Raw genomic sequence first — 15,104 nt, 5'->3', positions numbered from 1 at the left:
GGGAGCATTTCCTCCTGTCGCCCTCCCGCTGTGTGGACCACGCAGAAAAGCGATTTAAGATATGTTGATTCCAGCTATATAATTAATATATCTGGAGTCACGTATCTCATTTTGACCTCCACTGGAGTGTACACCAGGCCCAAGAGAGCAGGAACAGCAGGTCAGAGGCAGCATCCTAGGAACAGAGAAAAGGCTGGGGAGTAAGCAACTTAGGAGCTGGGATGGAAAGGCTGAGAACCTGATGCATGCGCTTTGCAGATAGGAGAACAGTGTGAAGAGGTTATTCTTTTACTCCTCTAACTATTGCCCGATTGGTCTCTGACTTTCTGTGAGAATTAGACTCCTAAGTGCCTAAATCATTTGGAAAATAGCACTTTGGAGAATTTTATCCTATCTTTTGTTTTCTATTTATTCTGCTTGTATTTTGGGGCAGATCAAATATTTCTAACATCCCATAAAATCAATGTAGCGCTAGTGCCCCTATTTAGGAAAAGCACATAAGCAAAATATAAGGAAATTCTTCTCTCATTTTGAGAAGCAAAAATGACATTATATGTTAAATCTGATTACTATGGCATTGTAAAGTGTTTTTATTTTGATACCCTTTAGAGAACATTCTTGCAGTTACTTTGTACTGTGTTAAGCTCAACCCTGCAGCCATTCTGAACAAGGAAATCCCACAAGCAACTTCTTTTTCTATGCACTGATGGCTACAAATCTGTGTCCTTTGCATTCCTTATATAATATGCAATATTTAAAATAACTTTTTCTCCTGCAATCTCCATACCAAGGACGACCAAACTTACTGACCTGCCAAGCCAGATACAACAATCTTCAGTAGTTCAAGAGTGGGGTGTGCCTGAGGGTGCGGGGCTTCAGCTCTTCAGCAGGATGATGGGGCTAAAGGCTTCTGTCCTACTGGAGACATCTACTGGATCTCAGGGCTTCAGACCCACTCCCTGCTGAAGCCCTTAGCTTTGGCAGGGGTGCCCTGCAGGGATGAAGCCTTGAGATGTGCCTCACTGCTAGGCAGAAGCCAGAGGCGATGCATGGGGAGGGCACATGTGGCCACATCTCTCCTCGGCCCCTTGATTTTTACCAGGATTTTCAGTTACATGTTACCACTAGGGCCCCTCCCTGCATGGCAGCTGGTTGCTCTGGCAAGCTGACAGCTATGGCCATGAGGAGAAGCAGCAACAAATGTCTGGGAGTTGCAGGCAGCCACTGAGGATAAGTGTGTGCCTGGCAGTGGGTAACTCAAGCAGTTTGGGGGGGAGGGAGGCTTTAAATTGTGGCCTCCAACTCTCAGCCATCATCACTGTCAGTCTGATCAGCAGAGAATGATTGGGGGTGAGGCTCTGAGCTACACTTTAGCTGTAAAAGAGCCGCATGCAGCTCATTAGCTGCAGTTTGCCCCCGCCCCCCGCCGATCTATATATTTCAATTGCATTAATAAAAAATTCATGTGCAGGCCCTCTGGTGGACACCATAACAGCCCTAAACTCCTGTGACTTCTAACTAAGGCTGGGCAAATTGATTTTCAGTGCATTGGTTTTTGCCAAGGAACACTTTTTTCAGGTTCTAAAACTATTAGTTTAGAATGGGAGAGGGAGGATTTTTTTTTGTTAGAGTTGAAACCTTTTCATTTTCATTCTTTCATTTTGATGCTTCTCTTTAAAATGGCAGTTATATTTTAGATTTGGTCCATTTTAAAAAAAAGAAAACACAAAAGAACAAAAAATGCCACACATGGCCAAATGAAAATAAAATTGAAAAACTCTGAGTCAGAAATTCATTTTCAGTGGACTGAAGTGTTTTGGTGACTCAAAACGAAAGAAAAAAACAATCACTACAAAACAATAACCCCATCTCAGCCTCCCACCCCAAAAGTAGTTTTGGGTCAAACTGAAACATTTCACTTGACTTGACATGAATTGTTTCAAATCTTTTCATTTGACATAATGTTTGTTTTACTTTGAATTAAAACTGTTTTTTTCAAATGTTTTTGTTCAGTCATTTGTATTAAACACAAACCTCTGTAAAACAGATGGATTTATAGTTCTAGAAAGAAAAAGATGGGCAAATTTAAATCACAGCCCAAGGCCCTAAAGCAACCGCTGGCTCGGACCATGTACCTCTAGGCATCGTGGACCCCTTGCGAGGGGTGATGAGACTTCATGCACTTCCTTCACTCCCAGCACAATCATCGCAGCACCCTTTGGCTACAAACCAGTCAACGGGAGCTGCAATTATTGTGCTAGGAGCAGGGGAAGCATGTAAAATTTCTCCTACCCAGGATGCTTAGTGCAGAGAGGCACATGGCACCAGCAGCTAGCCACTGTGAGTGGCCTGTGGCAGGCAAGGAGCCTGCCTCAGGGTATGTCTACACTACCCCGCTAGTTCGAACTAGTGGGGTAATGTAGGCATACCGCACTTGCAAATGAAGCCCGGGATTTGAATTTCCCGGGCTTCATTTGCATAAGCGGGGCGCCGCCATTTTTAAAACCCCGCTCGTTCGAACCCCGTGCAGCGCGGCTACACGGGGCACGAACTAGGTAGTTCGAACTATGCTTCCTAGTTCGAACTACCGTTACTCCTCATTCCACGAGGAGTAACGGTAGTTCGAACCAGGAAGCCTAGTCCGAACTACCTAGTTCGTGCCCCGTGTAACCGCGCTGCACGGGGTTCGAACGAGCAGGGTTTTAAAAATGGCGGCGCCCCGCTTATGCAAATGAAGCCCGGGAAATTCAAATCTCGGGCTTCATTTGCAAGTGCGGTATGCCTACATTACCCCACTAGTTCGAACTAGCGGGGTAGTATAGACATACCCTCAGGATCTTGCTAGGCTGCATTTCCTGGCCAGAGCCTCAATCTGGCACCTCATGCCCTCCTTCATCCCAACCCTTTGCCCTAAGCCACCACCCAAATATTTTGCACCCCCAACTCCAGGTGACAACTCCCTCCCAGGCCAAAATCCTCCTGCACCCAATAGCTCCCTGACCATGTTCCCCCTGAACTTATCTGAGGGCAAAGCAAGCTTTTTATTTTTAAATTCCTTAAAGACTGACCTGATTAGCAGGCACAATTTGCGGTGAGCATTGACAGTGGATGAATGAGCTCTAATTCCAATTGAAATTCCAATTGACTTCAGTTTGCCTTCTATTTTGCCAGGACATGAGAAGACAGGAGAAAAGCCTGGGAGAATGATCTTTATTTTCTTTTGTATAAACAATTAAAGGATATATACAAAAGGCTCTGCAATCTCTTCAGAAGTCTTTTCTCCTCTCCACAAGTAGTGTGTAACAAATGCATAATTCATATATATGTATCAATAGTTATTGTCAATAGTAATGCAGTGAGGGGGAACAGAAACTTTTTGTAGCTCTGCAACAAACCTGGTTATTTTTACTCTGTAGACTACTGCTTAATGCACTGATCTAATATTTATAAATCAAACTTATATTGATGCCACAACGAGTACAATGTTAGTGATGCAAATTTTGTTTGTTTAATTATTTCTCAAAAGCGAAAGAGGTAGAACATAAATATTTTCTGTAATGTATTTTTTTCTCCTCTCTATAAGCTGTCAGTCATTATTGTTGCTGCCAGAGGACATCATCAAATGTGAGATGAAACTAGTTGATATTTTAAAACTTTGAGCATTGTGGGCAAAGTTTTTGTTTGGAATTTTAAGTTAAGGGAATATAAAGATTGTGCAGTTTAGCAACAAGAAATCAGGATATGCACAGTGGCCTTAATTTTGGCCCACAATGCATATACAGTAGGATATGTTTTAAACTGTATGTAATGCTGTTGGGGCTGTTCCACACTCTAGCATGCCGAGTGCAGAAGATGGAGGCCCACAAGAGACCTTATATACCTTGCCTCTATAGGCTGTGCTTACAAAAACTCCCCAGAGTCACGGATTCACTGATTGTGATAGTGAGTGGGGGAGGGAAGGCATAGATTCACACAGAGAAGTTTGACCAAACAACCAAAACAAAGAAAAATGCTCTGATTGTGACTAAACACACATTTTCCCTTTATTTATTCATGATCCCTTCCTGGTTCAGTACACTTCCATGCCCCGAATTCCTTGGAGGCATGGTAGTCCTGCCTGAATATAAATCATTCTGTGTTGTTCAACTACTGGCTTAATTCCCCACACAAAGAAAGCAGGCAAAGCGATACTGAGTCTGTAGCTGCAGAATCACCAAAGTTTCCTAAGGTCTTTCACCAGTTTTGATATTTAATGGGAGTTCTGATCATTAGAATGCTCACAGCACAGCTTAGTTTCCATGAGGTAGTGCACTTGTGGGGAATAATTGGAATGAAGGCACTAGCTGCCAAAAGAGGTGGAGTGTGTGAAAGATAGAGAAAAGAAACAGGCCTCCATCCCTCCAGCCAGAACTGTGGGAAGAACACACATACACACCTGTTGTTAATTTAACAATTTAAAGTTGTAAGAAAATAAGAGAGGAGACATTATTGGGAAAGAGGGCCATGAAGGGCCACAAAAATAATCAGTGTTTCATTTTGAGGTAAATAGGATGAAGTTTAATAAGTACACATGCAAAGGACTCCACTTAGGAAGAAACAATCAGTCTCACACATACAGAATGGGAAGCAACTACTCTAGGAAGGAGTACTGCAGCTCTAGGGGTCATAGTGGACCACAAGCTAAATATGAGTCAACAGTGCGACGCTGCTGCAGAAAAAGCATGATTCTGGGATGCATTAACAGGAGTGTTGTGAGCAAGACATGAGAAGTCATTCTTCTGCTCTACTCTGCACTGATTAGGCATCAAGTGGAGTATTCTGTCCAGTTCTGGGAACCACATTTCAAGAAAGATGTGGAAAAATTGGAGAAGATCCAGAGAAGAGCAACAAGAATGATTAAAGGTCTAGAGAACATGACCTATGAAGGAAGACTGAAATAATTGGGCTTGTTTAGTCTGGAAAGGAGAAGACTGAGAGGGGACATGATAGCGGTCTTCAGGTATCTAAAAGGGTGTCATAAGGAGGAGGGAGAAAAATTGTTCTCCTTGGCCTCTGAGGATAGGACAAGAAGCAATGGGCTTAAATTGCAGCAAGGGGGATTTAGGTTGGACAATAGGAAAAAATTCCTGTCAGGATGGTTAAACACTGGAATAAGTTGCCTAGGGAGGTTGTAGAATCTCCATCTCTGGAGATATTTAAGATCACGTTAGCTAGACATCTATCAGGGATGGTCTAGATGGTACTGGATCCTACCTTGAGGGCAGGGGACTGGATTCAATGACCTCTCGAAGTCCCTTCCAGTTCTAGTGTTCTATGATTCTATGATTTTAACATCTGTGTCTTGATATTGCATCAGTACTGATCATTCTGTTGGATTGTAGCTAAGAAATATTGTAGCACAAACATCATAAGACACTATCAGGACATCACTCAGCATTTATATATATATTAAATTCTGGGGCACTACACATTTTGGATTTTCTGGGGCATACTTAATCTTGATGATATAGATCAGGACAACTGCACACAATAGCACAGTCTCCAACATGACTAATTATCTAAATCATTCATATTTTGTACTATGATTGTTTTCAGCATGTTCATCGCCAGGCATAAAAAATTGAAAGAGCAGTTTAAGGAAACTCTTGTAATCCATTTACAAATAAATTAAGCTTTTCCAGTTTTCTTCTGTCTGTAAACATGATTACCCCATTCCAGATATCAACATACTTAAAACTTGAGGGAATGCCATGTTGCAAAGATGATGACTAAGCTTAGTGAGCATTAAAAGGAACAAAGTTAAAGAAAACATCAGTTTTGTTGCAAATCAAGGAGGATGCAGATTTGATTTTTAAAAGTTCAAGATTTACAAATATCAGTATAACAACACGGGCATATTTTAGCTTGGTGACTGTAAGAAGACTGTATAATATGTGGCATGCTTATTATATTTTGGAGTCTACTAAAGTAACTAATCAACAGTAAAAAGCAGGTTGTACTGTGCATCAAATCAATGTGCTGGAGGAAAGTAATTGCTGGAAATGAAATAAGAACTGAGAGAGAGTTTTCAAGTACATAGGTACTGGATTGCGGTGTTCACTAGATAAATCATCTTAATCCTGTAGTCTGATATACCAGAATTCTTTGTTAGCCACTCAGCCAGACCTACATTAGACAAATCTTTTGTGTTGTTCTTTCTTGCTGTGGTCTTCTGTAATTCATTTCTTCAAAACTTCATATATTAGAAATGTTAAAAATGAAGTCTGAGCAAAAATCCTTCTCAGAAATCAAAATGAAAAGATAGAGGCTGCTGACTTTCTACAAAAACTCACCTTTTATGGTTGTGGTTAGCTCAGGTAAACTAAACAAATGAGATGAGTAGGAGCATGCAGATGCCTAATATTCACAAGCCTGTTGAGTGTAGGTTCAAGCATAACAAATGAAAGAATGATTTAGCTCACATCACTGATTTTAATGGGAATGGCCACAATTAGATAATGTCTACATCACCCTGCAGTTCGAACTACAGGATGTGAATAGCAGTACACTCCAAAGTCCCCTATGTGGATGCTGTGGGTTCTTAGTTCTTAGTTCACATTACCTAAAGGGAACTAGGGATCCTTTCATTCACAACCATATTGTCCACGTGAGGAAATTATAGCACAGCCCTTTGGAGCACATAGTTATTCTCACTGCTGTAGTCTGAACTGTGAGGCAGTGTATACAAGCCCTCAGTTTACACCTGATATAGTGTATAGAAATTGTACTTGAGGTTTCTACTCACATGAGATGAAAGCCACATTCAGTGGAAAGGCAGATTCTTAATGTTTTCCTGGTATTTATTATGAGTTAGAGTGTGACTTGGGCCACAAGTCCATGAAAGGGAATAAGACTGCCTATCCCCACCCTTACACACTCAATACTTGAGCAACCAGACCTTAGATAGAGGGGTTTAGAAATAAACGGGGTTGCCTGCTTCTTTTCTCCTTGGAACCACTACAAGAGAACAGGAAATGAACGGAGCTTTGATTCCACCTTCCTCACATCTTGGCTAGGATAGGTGAACCAGCACAGTGCAGGAGGATAGTAATTTACTGCTGGCATAGGCCTGAAATGACTTTTGGATGTCAGCAAAAACTTTCCAAAGTGAAGAAGGCTCAAGCTTCATAAGAAGAGATTTGCAAAGCATCCACCAAGGCATCAGTTTAATATCCTAAGAGAATGTCTACATTGCATTAAAAGACTCACAACATGGCCACAGCCGGCTTGTGTCAATTGCCTTGGGTTTGGTTTACAGAGCTATAAAATTGCAGTATAGACATTTGGTCTTGGGCTGGAGCCCAGTCTCTGAGACCCCAGGATGGTGGAGAGTTAAATAATTCAGCTTTGCATTATTTCCCAGGAAGCTGGGAGACTGGGAGACTTGCTGGGTCAGATTCTCACTTAGTGTAAATCAGATTAGCTCCACTGAAATCAAGTTGTACAAGCTCAGGATCATACCTTTTTAGCTAAACTCAACCATTTCTGTTTTAGCACATCTGTTTAAGTCCTTATATTGGACTTGATTATTTTTCTGTTTGACTCCTTGACTCTAAAGCCCACTGAGATCAAGAAAAGGCTACTAATTGCTTTCAGTGGTCTTTGGATCAGACTCTATAGCTACTCTATAGCAGAGAATGCACACATAGAGTCAGATCCTCATCTACTGTGAATTGGTACGTTTTCACGGGGATCCATGGAGCTCGGTTTTAATGTGGGTCCACAATTTTGGCATTCTTATTAATCCAGTCACACTTTTTTCATTTTTCTTTGTAGTTGAAATGACTTACATTGAACAGTTTCAACATGCTCTTGATGACTTTTGACTCAAATCATAGGAGTTAATTTATTTCTGCTTCTAAGCTTTTGCGTTTGATTAAGAACATGTCTTTTTCCGTTGCTTCAGGAGAATACCACAAACCAGTGTGTGTGGTTTTAAAAAGAGACCTCATTAGTAGAACATGTTCCAGCCTCTTTTTGATCATTCCTCTTGGTACTCCTCTGTGATAAGTGTGTTGAATGTGGAAGGATGATGTCCTGGAGCCAAAAGGCATGATATGAGATAGATTATGTGTATTCTTTGTGGCATACAGAAATAAATTGTATATGTCAAAATACCATGAAGCCTTCATCCACACTCAGGTCAGATCATGTTTTAGGATCATAGATACAGATTTTAAACTTCTTCTAGCATGAGCCTTCTGCTGTAGGTTGCTTAATAGCTTATGTCCAGCAATGAATGTTTATGATAAGTTTTATAACTATTTTCCAAGAATGCTTTGAAAAATAGTCACATTTTGCCTTTTTCCAAGTTCTTGGAGCTTTCATAAAAATAGAATGTTTCCTGTCAATAGTTCATCAAAATGGGATACAACTTCCCCCTCACTATCTCATTATTAGCATTCAAAATTCAGTACAACTTTTCTTGGTCTGTTTTCAAATTTTGAGCAAGTTTAGTTGGATTTTTGTCACATGTTGTTAACTCACATGTTGTTTCTGATTCCTGATTGGTTTGAGTCTCTACCTAAGTTGCTTAGGATGGGCAGCAGAAGCCCTTTAGACTTTGATTTTCCATGCTTGTAGGAAAATGGGAATGATGTACACTCCTTAAAGATGCTAAAGGAGGAAGCAGAGTTGCCAAGAAGCAAAGAGGCCAAGGAGGCTGTTGTTTTCTCATGAAAACAACATGAGATTGGTTGTACCTCCCTTAACTTGGACTCCCTGGTCTGGCAACATCCAGGGTTCAGCATGGACCACGGATGTTCCTGGATCCCAGATCCCAGGAACAGCGAGGTCTGGCGACAGGGCAGGAGCATGGGAGGGGGCACTAGCAACCCAGTGTGTGTGGGGAGGGGGAGGAGAACGGAAGGCACAGTGGGGAGTTCTGGCTCCAGTAGTGGTTGTGGAGCTCCAGCCCCAGCAATGGCCAGGGAGGTCTGTCCCTAGCCATGGAGTTCCAGCCTTGGCTCTCCACCTCAGCCCTGGCTGCACAGCTCCAGCCCCAGCAGCGGAGCCACGTGGCTGCAAAGTTCTGCTCCAGATGTGCAGCTCCAGCCATGTCACTCCTCCCTGGTGGGGGTGGCAGCATCTAGAGAACCCCGAGGGACTGGGACAGCAGCGGGGTCAGGCTGGAGCCCTAATCCAGTGGCAGCACAGGCCAGGAAGGGAGGGACTTTCCCTGGTCCAACAAATCCCCTTGTTCAGGACCAATCAGGTCCCGAGGTGTCAGACCAGCGCGGTCCAATCTGTACGAGATTGTCAGAGAGGTGGCTAGACACAAGCCCTGTTGCAATGAGGGAGTGCTTTGCTGAACAGGGATGGATTTAAGCAAGTTTAACCCTTAGGATGAATCAGGATCATTGTACTCATAGTGGAAAGAAGGAATTTGCAAGAAAATACTCTCTCTAAAAACTCAACAGCAGAGATTTGTTTAATCTCTTGGGGTATGTCTACACTACCACCCTAGTTCGAACTAGGGTGGTAGTGTAGACATACACTCAGTGATTGTCAGTTATACATAACCTCCCTGTATCGACAAACACAAAACATTATCAAATTTAAGAAGCTATTTCACAGTGCAGCTGATTAGTAAAAGAACAAACTCTAGACCCTTTTCCATTCCATATTTAGGTCTAGATTGTGGCTTTTTCTCGTGAATGGAGGGAGCAGAGGGCTCCTCTGGGTGTGTCAGTGATGCTGTGCAGGCCTGTGTGTGAGTATGTATGTCAAAAGAAGGACATAGTCAGGACCCTACATCTTCTGTCCCTCACCTTTTCTTGGAATCCTGCTTTCTGTAGCAGAGACTGATACCAGAAGTGTCCCTGAACAGCTAGAAGGTGCGTGAGTGTGTGTGGGGGTGTAATGGGGATAAAATGTTGGGAAGCTTCTTGTCTGTATACAGAAATTTTGAAAGGGAACATATCCAAAATATACTGTATCAAGTGACAGATTGCATCTGTTGCTGATGAAGGAAACACATATCTGTATGCACCGATCAGGTAGCACTGGATTAATATGTCCTCAAATATTTTTTAAAAATCCATCCTCTCTCTCTAAATTCTGAAATGAGGCTAAAATGGCTGTGGCTAAATACAAAGTGACAAATACTACAAGTGTAAATTAATAGCAGGAATACACAGATCCTATGGAAATGTGGATTTATAAAGTAATCCTGGAAAGGCTCAATCCTGCAGGGGCCTCACCCATTTGTTGAGCACCCTCAACTTCCACTGACATTGAAGGGGCTGAGGGCAAGCCACATGCCACATGAGTGCTCAGCACCTGGCCCAGTGGAAGCCAGAGAGAGTGCATGTGGTAACAGTAATAAGGCTTCTGTATTTGTATTATTATTTTGTATTCTCCTCTGTGTGACAGGAGGAAATAAGGAGGAAAGGTGATTCCCTAGAGCATTAGAGCTAAAGCATATTCTTAACATGAGAAACCTCATAGAATAAATATATTTACCCAGAAGCATCACCACATTTAGTGGCCTAGCAGCCTGAAAAAGGGGTCCCCTGGGAGTCAATGATCTGTTGTTTATACAGCACCACAGGGGTACATAGAATGTTATAGAAGTATAAATGGCAGGCCCCAAGAAGAACACAGGTTAAACACTTAGTCTGTGTCTAAGGCAGTTGTGGGGTAGAGGGAATAAGGAGCTCCTGGAGTAAGGTTTGCCCAAATAGCGACCTCCGAACATAGGGGCTTATAGAAAAAGGTGCCAAGATCATCCTCTAGGGCAAGGGTGGGCAAGTTATGGCCTGGGGGGCAGATCTGGCTCACTAAGTCTTTCAATCCAGCCTACCGCATTGGGTCCACAGGCAGGGAGCAGCCCCAGAGCTCAGAGCAGCTGGCTGCTCCATCTGCCTCTCTGTGCTACAGGGAGAGGGAAGGTTTGTGTGCTGCAAACCCCCTCTTCACCCAGACTCCCTCTCAGTCCCCACACCCTCTCCTGAGCCCTTATCCTCTACCCCAAGCTCCCTTCTGCATCCAGCCTCCCTCTCAGACCCTGCACCCCCTCGATAGAACGGTGTGGCCCCTTGACCACTTATCAAAATTTTGGATTGGCCCCCATCAATATAATTGCCCATCCCCGTCCTAGGGGCAAGTCACCAAAAAAGAGGTAGAGTGGGAGGAAAGAATAGGCAGAGCCATGGCTCTGTCCTATCACGTACTGAGGAGGCAGACAGGCTAAGTCAAGAGATGTGCACTGTGCTCCTCAAGGGTAGCAAATTATGCTCCAAAGAACAGCAGAGGGAGCACTGGAAGGCCTTGCCTTCTGTGTGTCTAAGGTAGAGTATTTCCCCTGTGATGTATGGCATTCACAAAAGGCTATGCCTTAAAGCAGGCATGTCCAAAGTCCGGCCCGCGGGCTAATTGCGGCCCGTGTTCCGGTTTAATACGGCCCCACAGGTAATTTGGCAATATCTATCTTTTATGGCCCCCAACGAATCCATATGCATTGAGATGAATACATTGTAAAATCTCAGTTAATGTCAGTTGGTCTAAATCAGTTATAAATATATTTGGACACAACATGTATACTTGGTGTCATGTTCCTGTTCATATTTTTTGAACTTAAAAGTTGACAGACAACCTTTATTACCAGTAATATGTAATGTACTTTACAAAGTTCCTGACATATTTCAGCTTCCTGGATTTTTTTTTCATCTGGCCTTCAGATATGAAAGGCAGAGTGATTTAACACCTGTTTAGATTTGTCATCCATGTGACGAAATGAAAAGTATGCCGTTTGCAATAAACTTTGCATAAAATAGTTAATTTGCATTTAATTTTAATGGTTCAAAGAATGTCAGGCAAAATGGTCGGCCCTCACGCATGTTCACTTCATCAAATCTGGCCCTCTTTGAAAAAAGTTTGGACACCCCTGCCTTAAAGGAACAACCCGTTTCTAGACCAATGCTACACTCAAGAAAGTTATTGAAAGATGTGAAGTCAATGTGCACTAAGTGCTAATCCTTTTCAAATCAGGGGTAAAGTGGTCTTAGTTCCTTGCCATTTAAATTTTCCTCCTCTGAATAAGAATACTGAGGGGATGGGATGTTAAAGCCCTTTAATTTATACATATTGACTTCACATCTTTTGCAGATTCACTCTCAACTTTCCTGTGTGCCCCGGTGTGGACAAGTCCTGACAGACTATTCCTATTTCATTGCTCTCTACATTGGGACGGAGAAACACTTGCAGTGATGACTTGCCCTCCCTCCACCACCACTTCTCAGAAGCAGGACGTCTGTGCATGGAAAGTCTCCTTAATGTCTGAATGATGGCAGCATTCCCTGCACTCTAAAGCTATGGCTACACTGCAGAGTTTTTGCACAAAACCAGCCATATTTGCACAAAAACTTGCAGAGCATCCACACTACAAGTGTGTTCTTGCGCAAGAAAAAGTACAGTAAATCGTAAGAAAAGCGGGCTTTTTGCACAGGAGTTATTCATATTTCTACAAGGAATAAGCCTTTTTGCGCAAGAGCTCTTACACAAGAAGGCAGTGTGGACAGGCAACAGGGGATTCTTGCGCAAGAAACCCCTCTGGCTAAAATGGCCGTCAGAGCTTTCTTGCACAAGAGAGCATCCACATTGTCAGGGACGCTCTTGCGCAAAAGCACATGGTGGTGTGGACCTGCTTTTGCACAAGAACTTTTTGCACAAGAACTCTTGCACAAAAAGTTATTGTGCAAGAAGCCTGCAGTGTAGACGTAGTCTAAGACAGAGATCTCAGTTGTTTTGAGTTGCTCAAATATGCTATTTCTTATTAAGTTTTGTTGTTATTAGACCAAATTTTAAAACTCGCTTTTTTATTCAGTTCTTCAATATATTCAGTCCTTAATCAGAAAAAAAAATCTCTCATTATAATTAGCAGGAACTTTTTCTTGCAAAGAAAGAACAAAACCCCTAGTAAAACATTAGGATATGGCCTGTTGTTATCGTTATGCCTCTTGTGGCATTTTTACGAATACTTCTTTAAAAAAAATTGAAGACAGGATATTTGGAGAACTATTTTGAGAAAAACAGCTGAGAAACACAGAAACAGCTGGTAAGTGGTATAGCTTAGAAAAGCTTGGCTAGTTAAAAACATACAGAATGTATTTAGTTCCAGTCTACACACTTAAAAAGTATCAGTTGCTATGTCTTGAAGGATATATCTGCCTGCCTATAAAAGCAGTAACCATGTCACAAAAACTATTTAAATACCCTCTGCAAAGAGATACCAGCACTACACAATGATTTCTGTGGCATGACATCCACAAGCATTCCTGAGATTCCTCACATTTTTAAGCAGGTGGCAGTGTAGGTTAAAGAGACATAATAGATATAGCCTGTTGTTGGAAAAAGTTGTTACTTCACAGTTTTCCTTCAGTTCGAATTTTCAGGAATAATTTACCTAGCAATATCAGCAATTCCCTGCTGAGGCTGGTGGGGTTAGGAAGGCATTTTGAAATGTGTGTCTTTGTTAAAGGGAATCCCACTCTGTTATGATACTTCCAGAAGCATCTCACAGGCAGCACGTCCCAGAATTAGAGACCACAGTACCAGACACATGCCTTCTCTTGTTTGACACCATTTTAATCAGAACTATCTGCTGAAGGTATTATTAGATGACAGAGAATGATGATTCAGTGTATACCTGTGATGTATGGCTGGACATTGTTGGTAGTGATTTTAACAAATACATGCTGTCTTTGACATTTCACGTATTGGACCTTCCAAGCTGCAGCTGATATTGTTGTCTTGGTGGAGAAAGGAGGGGACAGAACTGTGTTAGGTTTATACTTGTAAATACTATTCCTTTTGTGAGCTTTTAGGAGAGAAAATCAATGACTGGTAACTTCTGTGCCTGGCCAATAGGTCATTTTAAAAAAATTGTACTGTACCTGACTAACTACAAACACCTATTTCCTGTTTAATGAGCGAAGCTAAATAGCCTTGATCTTGACTAATTTTGGAACACAGCAACAGCTCTTCATTGGCAATTTTTAAAGTTGACAGCAACCATTACAGAAATGGGTCATAAACTGAGGGTTTTTCACACCAAAGGAAAAGCAAGATCTGTTTGTATTCAGTGTTTAAAAATATTTGTTTTGTGGGAGCCTCTTTAAGGGATTGAAATGGTGTTTCTGGTGAGCTGAGTTCATGGAGGGGCTCGAGGGAGGAGGATATAACTAGACATACAACTTAGATAACCTGTTTGCCTGGGAGGTGATAAAGGGGTTAAAGACCTTTCCTTTCTCCATTAATTGATTGATTTCCATACCACTAACATAGACAGCAGGCCCCTTTATGTTTTATTACTTAAAAGAAATTATTGAACTATTTTTATGACAGTCATAGGCTCCACCATCCTCATGAGTGCTGAGCCCTATTTAGGACACCTAATAGGAATAAAGGTGATATAAAGCTATCTGTCTACTCTCCCCAATGCTGGGGGACTGCTTCCACCCCTGTTGCTCTTCAGAGCATCTTTAACTTGTGCCAACTTGTGACAAACTCAGAAAGGCAATCCTAGCAGTGATTACCAATTGCCTTTGCCAATGTTAGTTCTTTATGTTTCTCCAACACACTAAGCGATGTGGCACATCTTGATACATATCTTGACAGAAATGAGTTCTCAGTCACCAGTTGACCACAGGAAGACCTAACAAATACATAAACAGTACATGGTCTGGATAGAGCACTGTATTGGGAGCCAGGAGACCTTGGGCTGTAACCCTGGATCTGTCATCTACCTGCTGAGTGATCTTCATTTCACCTTCCCTTCAAAGGAAGGAGAAATGGGGCAGTGGATGAAGGAACGACTTCACCTTCCTCACAAAGGGCAAAGCGCTCAAGTCTTGGGGCCCTTTCCCTCCTTCTCATAATGGCTAAAGAAGGGACCTTTTTTGCCTTTCACCCACATACACCTCCCCCAGGCAGGGGGCACAGGGCTGCTTTCCTGCCCTGCAGGTAGCCCTTTCACACCCACAGAGACCTGAGCAGAGGGTGGAGGCTGCTCTAGCCTGCTCTTTCCCACTGGGCAAGGGAGCAGCTGATTTCTCCCTGCTCTC

This window comes from Pelodiscus sinensis, chromosome 1 (genome assembly GCF_052426305.1).
Source record: "Pelodiscus sinensis isolate ZL-2025 chromosome 1, ASM5242630v1, whole genome shotgun sequence".
Taxonomy (NCBI): domain Eukaryota; kingdom Metazoa; phylum Chordata; order Testudines; family Trionychidae; genus Pelodiscus; species Pelodiscus sinensis.
Note: the sequence above shows the minus strand (reverse complement) of the source record.